The sequence below is a fragment of the Heloderma suspectum genome, chromosome 6 (genome assembly GCF_057233095.1).
Source record: "Heloderma suspectum isolate Gila_16-S chromosome 6, 16-S_ref, whole genome shotgun sequence".
NCBI classification, from domain to species: domain Eukaryota; kingdom Metazoa; phylum Chordata; class Lepidosauria; order Squamata; family Helodermatidae; genus Heloderma; species Heloderma suspectum.
The window spans coordinates 118611628-118624182 of record NC_139463.1 but is presented as its reverse complement, the minus strand read 5'-3'; the positions used below and the strand labels follow the sequence as shown (position 1 = coordinate 118624182).

General features: G+C 45.3%; 1 pseudogene; it reads right to left on the bottom strand.

The window, feature by feature from the left end:
* On the bottom strand, positions 1-9943 carry LOC146342843 (vomeronasal type-2 receptor 26-like; annotated as a pseudogene).
* Positions 9944-12555: the final 2612 nt, after the last annotated feature.

The window sequence follows — 12555 nt, the reverse complement described above, 5'->3', positions numbered from 1 at the left end:
TTAATGCTTTCTCCTCATTAGCTGCTCCCTGTTGTTCAGCTCAGGCTTGAAGAGAATAATGTAACATTTGGGGGGAAAGATACAGCCTAACACCCCAGCACTAGAAGCTATGATAGAGAAGATCTCCACAGCTACCATGTATTTGCCCTTGGTGCTTAGGTAGGCAGGAACAAAAGACAGCTAAACACTGCAAAACATCAGCATGCTGAAAGTGATAAACCTGGCTTTATTAAAACTGTCAGACAACTTCCTGGCAAGGAAAGCCACCAGAAAGCTAAGGATGGACAGAAGTCCAATGTAGCCCAGGATGAGATAAAACATGAGGGCAGACCCTGCATTACATTGCACAATGATCTCCTCCATCACTGAGTGCATGTTAAATCTGGGAATGGGGGAGAGGTTCTGAGCCAAACAGCACAAATGGCAGCTTGAAAGAGGGAGCAAGAAAGGACAATGGAGGTGGCCAGCCTTTTCCCAACCTTCTTATGCTGGACCCTGGCTTGGTGGCCATAAAAGCAACGACTACAGTGATGGTTTTGGCCAAGACACAAGAAACAGCCATGGAGAAGATCAAACCAAACATTGGTTGTTGGAGAAGGCAGCTCAGTTGGCCAGGCTTGCCAAGGAATAACAAAGAAGAGAGGAAGCAGAGCAGGAGAGAGATAAGGAGAGTGTAGGTGAGGCCCCTGTTGTTGGCTTTGACTATGGGGGTATCTCTGTGTCTAATAAACGTTTGCAGCACCAAAGCTGTGATCAGGGAAAAAGAAAGAGCAACAGAAGCTAAACTTCTCCCCAATGGTTCTTCATAGGACAGAAAGCTGATAACTTTAGGGATGCATCACTCTTGGTCCTCGTTTGGATACTGATCTTCTGAGCATTGAAAACAGTCATCTGTGCCTGGAAAAGAAAGAAGGAGGAGTCATCTATTTAATTTCTCTCTGGAATACGCTTTTTTGAGCAGCCTTGTCCAAAATGCTGAAAGGAATCAAATGTAATAGGATTTTGCCTTATTCCCAATAGGGCCGTCTTGATGAAGAAACCAATTTGCTTATGTAACCCCATCCTCTTTGTCTCCCCTGTCCCACCCCAGGGTGTATATCACCAACTCCCAAACCTTTATTTGTTACACTAGTATTCCAAAATTATACTCTCATGGGTGCTACTGATTAGAAACTTTCAGCTCTGTCAAATACTCTGCTAAATCCCAATGGTTTAAAAAACATCATGACTCACCCTACCAACTTTATTATTTATGTACTTTTCTTTTTTAATTTCAGCAAATCTGCATTCCCCATGTTTGACTTGGCAGGAGAAGGCTTATGTTGCTGCAGAGATATGAACCTGCTGTCTGATATCACTGTTTTCTATTGGGGAACTAGCTATCTCAGTCAGGATCAGTGGTAGTGGAAGAAGCTTTAAACTTGACCTGGGGATACCATCAGCTCATTTCAGCTCAAGAAAGGCACATTTCAGCATGCAGATTCATTTGCATTGAGAGATGTGTGTTGGTGGAGGGAAGAATGTGTGCGGACATGAGGACACACTTGTAACCCACCACATTGCAGTGCCTGTGGCCCTCAAGGCCAGAAAGCTCACCCATCCCTGACTGAGGCCATTCCTGGTCATTCATAATAGCGGGATCTTCAGGGTTCTTCCTCCCTGCATAGAATACAACGACTTGAACCCTCAAACGCCTGCCATTTTATCTCGACATTTTGCAGATGAAGTCACTCATATCCATGCCGACTTGGAGGTTCTTGTTTTCACAAAGTCTGAAAAGGATACGTAATTGCACCATCTTGCTGTTTTATGGATACCTTTCAGCTTGTGCAACCTATGGAAAAGGAGAAATTGCTTTGAGGACTTAGGCCAGCATCATGCTTTTTGGATTCCTCTCCACCCTAGTTTGTGAAATACTCTGGAGCTGGGCTGGTTACTTAGACCTGTGAGGTGGCCAATTCCTCCTTGGGGGCAGTGAGATCCCTGCAGCATTGAAGGAAGCAGTGTTGAAGCCCTTGTTGAAGGAATCAAATGTTGATCCTCTGGTTCTGGATAACTACCGTCCCGTGACAAACTAACAATTCTTGAGTAGTGTTCTTCTTTGCCTGGAAGAGACCCAGTTGTAGGGCAATTTGAGGGCTAAATCCAAGAGCAATGCAAGAGGCCCAGGGTCAAGCCCAGTGGCACCAGTCCAGCAAGAGCACAATGCAAGGTAGGAGTAGTCAGTAAAGAGCCAATGGTCACAGTATTCCCAGCAAGAGAGAGTGGGTGCCAAGAAGCAGAGTCAAGCAGAGGTCCAAAGATCAGTGGAATGAAGGTTCAGTCAAGGAGCAAGGTGATGGAAAAAAGGGTTCATGGCACTGGAGCTCATGCTAAGTGTCCTGCCCCACCCCCAGTAGCTCTCAAGACGTAATTGAGAGCTGATATAGCCAGGGCTTCCAGAGCCCCTCCCAAAGAGACAGCACCAAGTCCTCCTGATTCTGGTAGATGTTTTACTCAGGAAGCATAACTTTACTCCTCAGTAGACCTTTACTCATGAGGAATCAAGCAGCTATGATTGTTGAGGCTCACCCTTTGGGCTGAAGTGTCATCAGTCTGTGTATAATATTCAGGTCTTCTTCCCATTTCCAACTACAGATCTTTGGGAGGCTGTAGGACTCTTGAACCAGGGTCTACAGGGGCTATTATAACCAGGGGCTATTTTGGGCTGGATGAGTGTGAAAAACCTGAGTCTTAATCCAGATAAGACTGAGGTACTGTGGGATGCAAACCAAGTCCTTTGGAAAGATGTTTACAACTCATTTTACAGGGAGTTCCACTCCACCTAAACCTCTAAGTGCATAGAGTTGGAGTCCCTCTGGGCTTTGTACTCACTAAATTGTAATAAATGCAATGGTGATTTCTTATAATAAACTTCTACGAAATCAGAGGGTATCAATCAAATATTTAGTGTCTACATAACTGGCTATTTGATACAACCTAGAAGAATGGATGGCTATCATCAGTCAGAAGTTCTTTCCCAAATGAGGAAAGTCTTAACTGAGATTTGGACATCAACTGGATCTTTGGATCTTAGAAAGCTGCCTTATATCCTGTCAGGTCATTGGTCCATCTAGCCCAGAATTGTCAACACTGACTGAAAGCAGCTGCCCATGGTTTCAGGTGGATGTTTTTCCAGGCCTCCCTGGAGATGCCAGAAATTGAACCTGGGACCTTCTGCGTGAAAAATAAATAAATAAATAAATAAATACATGGTCTACTACTGAGCTCAGATGACAATCAAGAGTCCTTGCAAATGGACACGATGATACAGATGTATTCCTGACCCTAGCCAAGTGGTTGCATGTAGACTAGGAAATCTAGATCTCCCAAATATAGTATAGTATGAACCCAAGATGGTGGAATATTTGATGCATCACATCACCTACCCGTTTGGTTTGAAATCTTCCCTTCTGGACACGTATTACAATCATAGCAACAGAATTTCTCCCCTTCCTTCTTTCTCTTCTGAGATCCAGGCTGGCAGGAGTCAGTACAGATAGAAAGGGGCAGGACCTATCCATAAAGATGAAGAACGTTTACAGTAGGAGACATTGGAAACTGTTATTGTAATCACTAACTGATACCCAATATTTTTTTTAAAAAAGTGATAGGGATGGCGGAGAATTTCTCCCCGAAACTTTGGGGGGCCGAGCGCCAACGTGTTCGGCCCCCCGAACAAGTTTCGGGGAGAAATTCTCTGCACCCCCCTGCCCCCCGCACCCCCCCCCCCCGGGATGGGACTTACCTTTGCTGAATGTCCCTTGTTTGGAAATGTGACAAAGTTTTTTATGTCGAATCCACCTTACAGTTCCCCATGATCATTCAAAGAGACTCTTTCTTCAGCAGAGTTGTTAAAGGAAATGCCTTGAAGAAATGGGTGGAGCTAGTTGGAAAAGAAAGGAAAACAGAATAAAGCCTTATTGATGTTTTCACATAGAAAACCAAAATGCCTTCCCTTACTGATCTGTGGTTTCATCCAGACATAGACACACAGAGCACACTCACTGAAATTAATGGGAAACATTAGACATGACTAATGTAATGATTTCACTATGTCTATTCAAAGCATGTCTAGGGCTGGATCCCAAACATTGTTGTGTATGCAATTTCATCAGAAGGATAGAGAAATGTGAACCAATATGTCTTTGTGAATGAACAAGGTGTATTACACCTTTGACCAGTTCTTCAGGGAAGCGGAAGTTGAATACTGTTGGATACTGGGAATGAACTCGTACTGTTATGGAGCCATTACCCGCCAAGGCTTCAGATCTTGAAGTTCACCATCTCTGCCATGCAGTGTTGCTCTGTGATTCAATCTAGATGAGTACAAGGCATGTAAAGCATATGCCACAGCATAGACAGCATTATAAATACTGTAGCTGTGGCCAGTCATGTGCATCTCAAAAAAAGGCCCGAGAAGGCTCTCCAGCCACTCCTCCCCACTGCATCTCCCAGCAACCTTGTAGAGCACCCTGAGATCTGGAACTGAACAGTCGAATGCTTGCTCCCAGAACTCCTCAAGAAAATCATCTGCCTCTGCCCAATTGGGTTTCAGGATCTGAAGATACTTCTGGAACCCCAAAGGTTCATTTGAGTGAATTGAGAAGTAAATGGCACCTTGAAACACTTCCAAATCAAAGTCCTGGTTTATGGTTGCTAGTATAAGATCAATCTGGGCTGTTATAATCCTCACCCTTCCAACCAATGTATTTTGCTCATATCCAGGAGCTCTTGTACCAATTGTACAATACCATATATACATAAGGGTAAAAGTTTCACCATAGATGACAAATATTCTGGATTTCCGAAAATTGATAAATTGATACAAATTATGTGCCACAGCTTTATTTTCATTTGGAGAACGCAAGTGTACTTGGCTGGGGATTCGGCTTGTGAAGGCTGAACAGATTCCATTTTGGGAAAGCAGAGGCTCCAGGGCCTGCAAGAAAAGTTCTCCATGATCATCATCCACCACAAAGAGCCTAACCCACGTCCATCCGAAATGCTTTAGCAAGCTGATAATGCCGTTATACTGATGGACTTCGCTTGGGACCATGCGGTAAAAGGAAGGGAGCTGCATCATCTCACTCACTGCTGGGGCAAAGGAGCCATATGTGAGCTGAAGGGAGTAAAAATAACCAGAAGAGGAAGGATTTGAATGAAATAAATTGTCAAACCGTATATTGTATCTAACATTCATACTGGGAGACAAGTTACATTAGAAACACAAATTTATCCATACAATAAGGTACCATATGAAAAGCTGCTATTTAATGTATGCAATTCCATAGTATTTCTATGCTGCCGTTCAGCCATAATTTTATTTATGTATTTATTTAAATATTTCTGTGCCACTTAATATATGGAAATCTATATGGTTCTCTATGTGGTTCACATTAAAATAGGAAACAAAATATAACAGCCTTGTTAAAATAATGCATAATAAAAATGCTTTAAAATTTTACAGTTGTATTGCAGTAAAATAAGGTAGTAACAGAGTCTCTCACATATCAGGGAAAGCCATTGTAAACTGGGGCATTTGCAGGAGCCATTTAAATTTGCCACAATTTCTGTCTTTCGAACCACATGTGGGTGACTCTTCCAAAAGCTGGGAGCCTCAGTGAGACAGCCCACTTATGCGCCGCTATCTGGCAACGTTTTGTTTCCTGTAGAACAACTAGGGATGTCGGAGAATTTCTCCACGAATCTCCGGGAGGCCGAATGTCAATGCATTCAGCACCCCGAAATTGGTGGGGAAATTCTCCGACACCCCCCCCCCCGGGATGGGACTTACCTCGTGCGAATGTCCCTCGCGGCAGCGGGTCCCGGCGGTGGTTTGGCGGCGGTTCAGCAGCAGCGGTGGCAGCCGGTCTTCCGACTGGCTGCCACCGCCACCATTTCCAAGTAAAGTAAAAAAAAAACAACACGTGATAGGCTATGTAAAGATTTACGTAGCCTATCACGGCTGACTTTGAAAATCGAGCCATGATAGGCTACGTGTATCTTCACGTAGCCTATCACGCTTTTTTTTTTTTTTTTACAATTTACTTTTTTCTTTCGCATCTGGGTAGACGGGGCGCTCCCCCCCAGCCAGTATTTTGGTGGGGAGGGATGGGGTGCCTCCCCCCCAGCCAGAATTTTGGCGGGGAGGAGTGGGGCGCCTCCCCACCCACCAAGAATTTCGGGGGGAGAGTCAGAGCACCTCCCCCCCCCCGAAAAAAGCTGCGGGACCAGTTAAGGGACTTTCGTCCATCCCTGAGAACAACCATTAGGCCTCCTCAAAAGATCCCAGGGTTTTACTGGGTGTGTATAAGGGAAGACAGAGAATGGAATGGTGGTCTCCTTGCTTTGCTGCCCAGAACATTGGTGTTGTCAAAGGGTCGGGGCTTGGTGGTGGTCGTGGTGGTACTGCCATTCAGAATCATTTCTCCTACCTAGCAGGGATTCCTCCTGTCATGAGTCCTGCTGTTTTTGTCCCGGGAAGATGTTGTTTTCCATGTCAGAGTTCAATGTTTCACCATGTGCTTGACCCTTGCCCTTCATGGCTTATTACATCAAATAAGGAGGGGATGTCTGGCTGGGTTCAGGACATTATAAATATCTCCTTGAGAGAGGGAGTGGTGCCAGCTGCTTTAAAATAGGAAGTATTCAGGCCACTCCTGAAAAAGCCTAATGTGGACCCGGAGGATGTTAACAATTGTAGGCCAGTGGCGGACATCCCCTTCTTGGGCAAGGTGCTTGAGCGGGTGGTTGTAGGACAGCTCCAGGCACTCTTGAATGAAACGGATTATCTAGATCCACTTTAATTGGGCTTCAGGCCTGGTTTTGGAATGGAAACTGCCTTGGTTGCCCTGTGGGATGACCTCTGCTGTGTGAGGGACAGGTGGAGGGTGACCCTTTTGATTCTCCTGGACCTCTCAGTGGCTTTCAATACTCAGTGGCTTTCAAGACCATGGTATCTTTCTGGATAGGTTGTCTGGGTTGGGAGTTGGAGGCACTGCACTGCAGTGGTTCCGCTCCTACTTGGATGGCTGACTCCAGAAGTTGGTATTGGGGGATTATTGCTCTATGCCATGGCAATTATGGCATGGGGTTCCACAGGGCTCTATTTTATCCCCCATGCTGTTTAACATCTACATAAAACCGCTGGGGGAGGTTATCCGGAGGTGTGGACTGAGGTGCCATCAATATGCGAATGATACCCAGAACTACCTCTCTTTCTCATCAAACCCAGGTGAGGCAGTGGCTGTTCTGAATCAGTGCCTGGGCATGGTAATGGATGGGATGAGGGCCAATAAACTGAAACTCAATCTAGACAAGATGGAGGTGCTGTTAGTGGGTGGTTCATCTGCCTGGCTAGGTGATATTCAACCTGTTCTGGAAGGGGTTGCACTCCCCTTAAAGGATCACGTTCATAGTTTGGGGTTCTCTTGAATCCAGAACTGTCACTTGAGGCACAGGTGAATTCAATGGCCTGGATGGAGCACTTTTTTTCACCTTAGGCAGGTATACCAATTATGACCTTATCTGGACAGAGATAGCCTAGCTACAGTTATCCATGCTCTGATAACTTCTCGTCTGGATTACTGCAATGCGTTATACGTGGGGCTGCCTTTGAAAATGGTCTGGACACTTCAGCTGGTCCAAAATAGGGCAGCAAGATGGTTAATAGGGACTGGCCAACGAGCTCATATTATGTAGGGATGTACGAAATGACTTACCTGTTTCATTTCGTGACAGCCATGCTAGGGGGGAGGCGCTCCATCCCTCCCCCCGAAATCCTTGCCAGCCAGCTCCGCTCTGCAGCAACTCCACGGAGCAGCCGTCCATGGCCGCCCGCAGCGACATCCAGCTGCTACTGGGCTGTGCAGGGTCGCAAATTGCAGCCGCCGTAGCTGCAGCCATTTGTGTCCTTTTTTTTCACCGTCATAGGCTACATAAATATTTACGTAGCCTATCACAGGAAAAATCATGAAGCGAATGGCGGCCACAGATGTGGCTGCCATTCACTAAGCAGCACGAACGGCACCAGGCAGGTGCTCCATTTCGCGTGCCTTTCATGAGGTGGTGGGGCGGGGGGGCTTCATTCCGCCATGGATTTCGGGGTCCGAATGCACTGGCATTCGACCTCACTGAGATCCATGGTGGAATTCTCCGCCATCCCTAATATTATGCCAGTCCTTTTCCAGGCCTGATTCAAAGTGCTGGTATTAACATTCAAACCCTTAGAGGCTTGGGGCCAGGTTATCTGAAGGATTGCCTCCTCCCATATGTGCCTCAGTGCCTGCCTGGACCTTAAGATCATCCTCAGTGTCCTTTCTCTGTGAGCCCCTGCTAAAGGAAGTGAGGCAGGTGGCTACTAGGAGGAGGGCCTTTTCTGCTGTGGCACCCCGGTTGTGGAATGAGCTCCCTAGTGAGGTTCACCTGGCACCTACATTGTATTCTTTCTGGCGCCAGGTGAAGACCTTTTTTTATTTTCCCAGGCATTTTAGCATTTTAGATTTCTAGACTTTTAGCTTTGCTGTTTTAAATCAGTATTTTAAATTCCTGCACTGCTGCTGGGATATATTCTGGTTTTATTCTGGTTGTATTGTGATACTGTGGTTTTAATGTTTTATATATTTAATATTGTTTTATTGTGCGCTCCTTGGTTTTAATTTTTGTGAACTGCCCAGAGAACTTCGGCTATTGGGAGGTATAGAAATAAATAAATAAATAAATAAATATATGTGTCTGATAATTCATTTGTGCTTTCAAGTAGTTGGTCTGTTTGAAATAAAATATGCTTTCACTGTAGAGCTGTGTTTAGTGGGTGCCTTAGTGTGTCTGTGTAATATAAAACAATAGATATTTTGTAGGGCAAATCCTAACTTGAATTTGGAGTTTTGTCCTGGTGTTAAGTATGGGATTTTTAGGGTGCCATCCTGGGCATGTTTAGACAGAAAAAAAGTCCTACAATTCCCAGCATTTGCCAGCAAGCATATCTGTCTTGGGAATGCTGGGAAGTTTGAGACTTTGTTCTCTCTAAACATGCACAGGACTGCACCCTTCGGGAAATTAATTTTAGCTTGTTTTTGACTGGAATCTACCCAGTTTGCGCCTCCTCTCCCACTGTGAATCACACCTGCGAAAAGGTAAGTGACTTTCATACATCCCTAGATTCAGTCTGTGGTCAAGGATGGGATATTTCCAAGTTTGTGATGTGATCCGAAGATGTGCATAGTTGAATATATATATTCAAATATATAGAATGATGAGGGTGGGATTTGAAAAAAAAAAAAGATTAAATATATTTTTGAATACTATGTTTTTAGTCTTTCTGTCTTGTATAGATAGATATGGATGTAGATATAGATACATGGGAAAATGTGTATGGAAAAATACACCACTTTGAAAAATGGACACAAACATTAATTGTTTGAGGTAAAATTCAGAGAACCTCAGTGAGGTTGGATTTAGCTGATTTGCACATCCATATTTAACATTAACAATTCTTCTGCCAGCGTAATAGGGAGAGAATGATAGAAATTTCGAGAAAGGAATCCGACCAAAGAAGCTGACTTTTCTGCTTCCTTCCCACATTCCCGCTTTTCTCATTGTGTAATTTAAATATCAGAGAAGACTTTGCTATTCAGTCTCTCTCTTTCTAAACTTTTAAAACCATGATCATATAGTCTTTTAATGGAAAGCATTACATATGAGCCATGAAGGTCTCACATCCCCAGTGCACAGATCCTACCTGTGGAATCTTGTAGGGATTTAAGATTTTGGAAATGTGGAGTGAGGTATCAAAGGCAAGTGCCCCAATGATGGCTATTAATTTTTTGTGGGTATCACATTTATAGTTGGGGACAAATTGATGGGTGTTGAAGCGAAGATCCATGGTGGTACGATAGGTCATCCGTGCATTATTGTAGCTGACTACACAGTAGGGGTGCACGAAACCCACTTACCTGGTCTTGCAGCTTTTCGCGGTGGGGGGGAGGTGCTTCGCTGCTCTCCCCCCAAAGTTCAGGCCGGGGGGGGAGGCTTCCTGCCTCGCCCGGCTGGAATTCAGGCCGGGGGGGGAGGCTTCCCGCCTCGCCCGGCCGAAATTCAGGCCGGGGAGGAGGCGCCTCGCCTCGCCCGGCCGCGAAATTAAAAGTAAAAAAAAAAAACGCCCCCGTGATAGGCTACGTGACGATTAACGTAGCCTATCACAGCTAGATGTGCAAAGTCAGCCATGATAGGCTACGTAAATCGTCACGTAGCCTATCACGGGGCGTTGGTTTTTTTTTAGTTTTATTGGAATGGCGGCGGCGGCAGCCGGTCGAAAGATCGGCTGCCACCCCCGCCCCTGACGAAGACCCGACGAACCGCCGCCAGGACCCGCCGCCGGGAGGGACATTTGGCAAAGGTAAGTCCCGTCCCGGGGGGGGTGCGGGGGCGGGTGTGTGTGGAGAATTTCTCCCCGAAACTTGTTCGGGGGGACGAACACGTTGGCGCTCGGCCCCCCGAAGTTTCGGGGAGAAATTCTCCGCCAACCCTACTAGACAATGTCTAGGCCATAGGATCGTTTGGTTTCTAGGAATTGACCTTGGAGCTCACACTCTGAGATCAGTTCCCAGAAAGCGTTCCCCACCCGTCGCCCACTGGCCCTTAGGTGGTGTGGATCATCCCCGCACTTTGTGCTTGGATGAGCAGTGTGGAGGGGGGAAAAGGGGGCGTTTCTGGGGGCAGGGAGTGGTGTGAGTGTGGAAAGTGCTGCTCCGATGCTTCCTCTGTATCATCCGGCCTCCCCCTGCCCCCGCACTCTGAAGTCCCATGGCAAGACAGCCAAAATGTGCTGTCTTTCCGCGAATGCAGGGTGGCCAGAGCTCGAAGGAGAAGAACCCCTCCACGCTCCACCCACCCTGTGTTGGATAGCCGGTTGCCTCTGATTTCAAAATTGGCCACCTATCCCAATAAGATTGCTCCCTCCATTTCTTGTCCTTCAGTTATTCCTCCCAAAACTTGCATTCTCAATCTTTGGAAGTATGGAGTAGAACGAACAAAAGTCACATGCAGGACTTACTGCTAGATCATTATCACACTGTTGGAGGCACCATCCACAGCTATGCCCAAGGGTTTTGATGCAAATCCAGAAATCATTACCACCTTTCTGCATTTGTTGAAAGTGCATCTGCTTCATACACCCTGTTTGGAAACTGGCCCCGGATGGTTGATACATGTAATGTATTTATGTTCTTCTTCTTTGTCAACAAAATGTATCAGATTTGCAGTGTCTTGGACTGGTCCTGAATCAGAACACACTCTGCAGTCTGTACATTTCCAAATTCACAATGCAATTCAACAACAACAAATGGGTTCAAAAATATGTGCATTTGAAAAATGCTCACAAAACTGCACATTTCCAAAATGAACGTAACTGGTTCGTACATTTGGAAAATGTGCATGAAAGGATGGAGGAATATCCTTGTAAAACAAAGGCTTTTTAATAAATCCCAAAACTTTATCAGGGCTTCTGCTTCCAGATTCCTTGTTGGATTACCATCCACTCCTTTCCATGTGGTCTTCTCCTTTTTGATTTGTCTTTCTTTCTGGGCGAGTCCTATATGTTACAGTATAAAGCCACCAGATGGCACTGTGCTATTGCTGCAAGGAAGCACCATCTCATCAGTATACCATAGATTTACCACGGTTCATAGCTGGAGGAGGGAAAATGCCAGACTTTCATCATCATGAAAAACAACAGCAGCAGCAGCAGCAACAACAACAACCCTGTGATAAAGCTTGCACAGAGCAAGAGCTGCCCTCCGAGAGACAGTGTCATGTATTGGACTGCTGGACTTTGATTTGTGATGAATCACAAGCACATGATAAATGCCTTGTGTAGTAATGGCCCAAATCTCCGAATCCAATACAAATACAACAGAACTCAAAGAAGCTTGATGAGCTTGACTTTTGCCCACCAAACGTTGTTGTGCTACTGCTTCCATCATCCCTGACCGGTTGAAGTTGGAGTCCCACAACATCTGGAGTGACACAAGTTCTCCGCTCATGCATCAGTATCTGTGCATCAAATTCATGCAGTCGTGAAAGGCCTAAAGAAATATAATCCTGGTGCAGTTCTTCCCAGTTTGCTTTAACCATGAAATCAGATCAGAGTAGTTGCGGAGCGAGCATTATCAATATTGAGAACCCATAAGGCGGGCAAGTAAAAAGAATGACTATGAGAAGATAATACTACTAAGCAGGGGGAAAGTGCAGAAACATTAAGCTGAAGGCAAGCCATACAAATAAGAGCTTTCTTTAATATTAGAATTCAGGAGAAGAGATTAGAGTGACTACAAGGCAAGAAAAAATGACCATTTGTATTCTGATACATGAGGCAGGAGAAAGCACAGAGACATAGATGAGGCGGTAAAATGCAGAAGTTAACCTGGTGAGAGATGTGGATTCTGGATATGAAAGAGCATTTCATCTAATAAAGCATCATTTACACAGCATTTCAAGTGATACATTGTAGAAGGT